The sequence below is a fragment of the Erythrolamprus reginae genome, chromosome 3 (assembly GCF_031021105.1).
Source record: "Erythrolamprus reginae isolate rEryReg1 chromosome 3, rEryReg1.hap1, whole genome shotgun sequence".
Lineage (NCBI taxonomy): Eukaryota > Metazoa > Chordata > Lepidosauria > Squamata > Dipsadidae > Erythrolamprus > Erythrolamprus reginae.
The window spans coordinates 222,640,839-222,646,598 of NC_091952.1; positions in this window are offsets into that span (position 1 = coordinate 222,640,839).

Genomic DNA, 5,760 nt, shown 5'->3' on the forward strand with positions numbered 1-5,760 from the left:
CTGCAATACAGATAAAAATTACAACTGGACATATGGTAACTCATATATATTTTACTGCAGTATAAAAATATTTGTCAGCATTCAGCTTGAGTGTCCAAATAAAAGTCCAAGATCATTTCTGTTCTAAAAAGCTTACTGTTTGTTGAATACATAGCAGTAATGGGCTGCTTCTGATATGACTGGGATCACTGATTAGTTAGTGAAAATGGTGATGCGTGTGCAGCTGCGCACCCCCAATGCACCACCATGTGAGACTTGGCTGCTGCGCATACGTAACAAGGGAAATCTCATGCAAAGATGCTCACATGTGCGAGATTTTTGCAATTTTCAGGCTTTTTTTCTTTTGTGCATGTGCGGAAGCAAAGAAATTGGCAAAAATTGGCAAATTCTCATCCTCGTGTGTACAGAAGCCAAATTTCACACCAGGGGTGCGCATCTGCACCAGATGCCCATGTGCGCCCGCTGCCAGGAGTGTACCAGTAGCACCAGTGGCGGGCGGCCACTCAGTGATATCGTGGTAATGGCGAGGTAAAACTAACTCTGAATTTCTTAGGCAGTAGTTCACAGTATTAATCAATTATTTCACAGCCAAACCTCAGGTTTGCATGTAAACAAGTTCTCTATGTTAGGGGAACCATCTACCACCTTCTTGACACCTGTTGATACATCAATAAAAAGTTTCCAGACAAGTTTCAGTGGAACTGTAGAATATTTGTTTCTCCAACTAACCCATTTGTAATCAACAAGTTTGATTACATTTGTAATGACAAGTTGAAACAAAGAGGCACATAGTAGCCAATATTGTTTGTTTTTCATTTTTCATTCATTCATTCTTTCATTCGTTCATTCATTCACTCACCCACCCACCCACCCACCCACCCACTCATTCATTCATTCATTCATTCATTCATTCATTCATTCATTCATTCATTCATTCATTTGGACTTATATGCAGTCCTGCTCCCAGGGGACTCTGGGCAGCTTACAACTAAATAACACTCTTTTCATTTTTGACAATATTTACATTTCTCATTTTTTAAAATGAACAGCTATCCATATAACACATTGAACAAAATAATTCTTTTGAATTCTATATCTCCTTGAGTATTTACTATTAATTCATTTATTAAAACCTTGTACTGCCCAAGTCCTGGTAACTGAAGATCATCTAAGAGACACACCGCTGTTCCTTTTTCCTTCTCTGAATGAGAAGGAAGAGCTCTCAACTGGAAGAGAAAATTCAGCATTTGATCTACTGTCCAAATGAACTTGAGATTCCCAAAGTGGGGGTGGAAGGAAGTAATTCTAATGTGTAATAGGAAGCAATTGATTAAGCAGAATGGAATGCATAACTAAGTCACACCAGCTTGGTTATCCATACGTTACACAGTGATGTTGCAGAGCCTGCTTTATTATTTGAATAACATCAATATTTTGTGGATCATAAATAAGACACATAGGAAGACAGGCATTTTCACATGTATTTTACAAGCAAACAGATAAGTCAGCACCTTCCTAAGCATAAGAATGTACTACAAATACAATCCTTATGTCCATTTTTTCTACAAATTAATTGAAATCTAATACACACCCTGAGTGGATTCCCCACCACCACCAAAAAGATTTTCCCAAGTATTTTAAGAGGGAACATGTTCTGTCGGGCTCTCTGGTAGAATCCTCCAAAAAATTCACAGGTACAAATTTCAGACACACAAACGTTTGAAAATTCAAAACAATGTTCTTTATAATGAAAATTCACTTAAACTAAGCCCTCTTTTGGTATATCAAAGAGCACTGGTCTCCAACCAAACTGGTAATTTGTACAAGTCCCTTATCAGTTCTGTGATACTTAGCTTGCAGCTGTGAGGCAATTCACACTCCTTCTTTCACAAAGTGAAACACACTTTGCTCTGGTTTAGTTTCAAAGTGGGGGGAAAATCAGCACCCAAAAAGTCAAAGTCAGTAAAGCAGTCACGAAACACAACAATCAGATAATCCTCCACAATGGCCAAACCCACAGGCTGCTATTTATAGCAGCCTCACTAATTACCACAGCCCCACCTAACCATAGGTGGCCTCATTTTCTTTGATAATAATCTCTCAGTTGTTGTTGCCTATGCATCGCTCTCCGCATGCGTGGCTTTATCATTAATTCTTGTTCTGAATCCAAGGAGGAGCTAGATAATTGATCTCCTTCTGAGCTGTCTGCCACACCCTCTTCCTCCCTGTCACTCATGTCTTCTTGGTCAGAGGAGCCTTCATCAGCAAATTCCACCACGGGCAAAACAGGCCTGCAGCATGTGGATGTCTCCCCCACATCCACAGTCCTTGGGGCAGGAGCTGGGCCAGAGCTAACCACAACAGAACATAGATAAGTTCAACTCGAAAACTCGGGGTCCTCCTAAGCATCACAATGGGCTACAAATTTGTTAGTCGTATTTATTTCACTGTCTGTATTCATGGAGACCTAACCATAACCCTTAGTGGATTTGCTCTGCAATGAGATTTTCTCATGTATTTTACCAAGAAACATAGCTAACATTGTTAGTCTGCACCCTCCTAAGTACATCAATACACTATGAATCCATTGGCAAAATCTATTGTACCTGGAAGAGAAAAATCTAACGAACAGACTTGGAGCCCATAGCCATTTCTGGCAATGGACATTGACATGCTTTGAAAAATCTTTCTGATTCAGAAAATATCGTGCTATTAAAATACAAACAACTCTAATTATTCCCTTGCTATTAAAGGGTGGTTCTTGAGTGTCACATTTGGTTCATTAAAAGAATGTTTCTTTGCTGCTTAGTTTCCTGGAGTAGTCACAGCAGCCTCCTGATTATTTTGCAACAATGTGGGAAAGCCCACTAATGGCATGCCACTGCATGACACCTTTTGAGAGTTAAAATGGCTGAAGTACAAAACAAACAGATGGTAAGCTCCTTTTGGGAATGACTGAGAGTTTAGCGTTTGCCATGTGGTGCATTAATGGGAAGTGAATTACTGAATTTACTTGATGTATTCCAAGTAAATTTGTTAATTAAAGGATTCTTGAAATCAGTTTAGGAGATAATTAAACATCTGTCTTTCTTCGTATTCTCCATCCATAAAAGAACCATCCTAATCTCCTGTTTTAAGGATGCTATGATTTAAATTTATTTATTTAAAAGCCAGTAGGATTTAATCATGATGATCTTAATTTGAAAAAAATAATCTGAATGAGTTAATGGTTGGCCTCACCTTTAATGTCAGACCAATCCTAGAATACAGCTCGCCTGTATGGAACCCACATTGCATATCTGACATCAACACAATTGAGAGAGTCCAGAAATATTTCACAAGAAGAGTCCTTCACTCCTCTTCTCACAACAAAATACCTTACTCCGCCAGACTTGAAATTCTCGGATTAGACAACTCACAACTCCCTCGGCTCCGTTCCGACTTAATTATAGTTCATAAAATCATATACCAAAATGTCCTACCTGTTAACGACTACTTCACCTTCAACCGCAACAACACATGAGCACGAAATCGATTTAAACTAAATGTCAACCACTCCAAACTTGACTGCAAATACGACTTCAGCAACAGAGTAATCAACTGCTGGAATGCACTACCTGATTCTGTGGTTTCTACTCCTAACACCAAAACCTTTAACCTTAGACTATCTACAATTGACCTCTCCTCCTTTCTAAGAGGTCTGTAAGGAGCGTGCATAAGCGCACCATTGTGCCTACCATCCCTGTCCTATTGTCTACTTATTATCATTACTTATCTAATGTTTTATATGTACAAATTATCACCCTATAATTGTTTGACAAATAAATAAATAAACAAACAAACAAACAAACAAACAAACAAATAAATGTACAGTGTGATTAGAAAGAAGAGGCAATATTTTTTTTTTTGCCATGAACAGAAGCATGATTTTGTGGCCTGTCAGCGGAGATAGTGGCAGACTCGGACAATGAGGAAGTTGGGGAGGAATATGGGCCAGTCCTGCAGTCTCGGTAAGGCTCTGATCGGCACTCTGCATCAGAGGCAGAGATGGAACCAGGGCCATCTGACAATTATTAGCTACCTTTGGAGTTGGAGATAAGTGAGGGAGAAGAATATCTGGCACCTCTCCCACTATGCGCATGCGCAGACCTGTCAGGAGAAGGGAACAATTAAGGAATTGGTCATTTTGGGAATAAAGGCATAAGTGGATGCTGAATAGCCCCTCCCACGGGGAATAAATAGGAGCAAAATGGGAGTGGTGTTTTCAGGAAACAATTAGTTCATTTATTAGTGTGAAGATTTGCTTATCTGGGTTGGTGCCTCACAGGGATTCCTTGGCAAGTATTTCATTGTACAGTTCTGTGCCATAATAAATTCACAACTGGAATGTAATTCTGGCTGAGCTTGTGTATCCCCAATCTAACAATTCCTTTGCCCATCTTCCATCTGGAATGAGCAGCCTGAGACTCAAAGGCTCCATAGACCCTGCCTCCTTGAAGTCTTTTTGGCTGCTAGTGCTAAAGTGAGGTATTTCCCAGATTTTTGATAGTTGCAATATCATCAAAAGGTTTAATTAAAGCAACAGGAAATTCAAGAAGGGGAAAACCTAGCCATACGTTTCCTGCCCATTTTGCATCGGGAATCTTCTATCTTCCCCATCCCCACACACAAAAAAATGTTAAGTGTAGCTCCTAAGCAGAAAAAGGTTGGCCACCAGATTTAGATGCTTATTTCTCACTTGAGACTGTTACGTAAACATTCAGGCAAAATAACTCCCTTGACAGTGTCACCCCAAGGCCCTGCTTAAAGGATGGCTCCTCTCAAGTTCTTTCTCATGAAGATTACCCTTGAACTGCAGCCAAATTTTGTTTTCAATTTGCATGTTGCTGAACCTGTGAAGAAAGAAGAGTAACAAACATTTTTTTTTTAATTTGGCCCAACTTTTTACTTGCAAAATTATTTCTGTGCATAATAGCTTAGATGGCAATTTTTATCTTATTTTTTTTCTTCAAGATTTGAATTTTCTCAGCTCAAGATTTCTGGGTCTTAAAATATTACAGGAAAACATCGCTTAAGTAAATTCTGACGCAACCCACCTGATCTAATGGAACACTATGTAGAAGAATTGCAGTGATTCTTGTTGTCTACTGGAATAACAGCCAAAAATCTCTTATTGAAAAATAAATTTAAAATAATAGCATATGTGTAAGGAAGGTATTGATATGTTTTATTTATTATAACATCAATATTATTGCATGGGAACAAGTAGGAACATATAAAGGCTCCTGAATTTGAAAAATATAATGTGTGTGTTTGTGTGTGTGACAGCTTTTCCATCAAATTATTCTTTGTGTGATAGATTTATGCCTATAGCAAGCCTCTTTAACTCAACAATACCAGTAATGCCACTAAAAAAAACTTGTAGGACCAGCAGATATTCATTCCTTAATAAACTTTGATATATACTCATGACAACCAAAGAATCAAAATAAAGTAGTTGAGGAAGCACAAGTGACAGCTTGGAAGAAAATGCTTTGTTGTAAAGAAATGATCTTGATAGAACATTAGAAGTGAAGGGTGGGCCAATTGGAAATGCATTTTGGAGGTCAATGAATATATAGACACCAGGTCAGAATGGTAATTGTCCAGAAATTTGAAAACTGCTGAAAATAAAAGGGATTTTCCAGTGTGAGATATGCTTTCTGAACTGGCAAGACAACCTATAGGACAGACAATGACATGGAAATGCTGATGGTAACA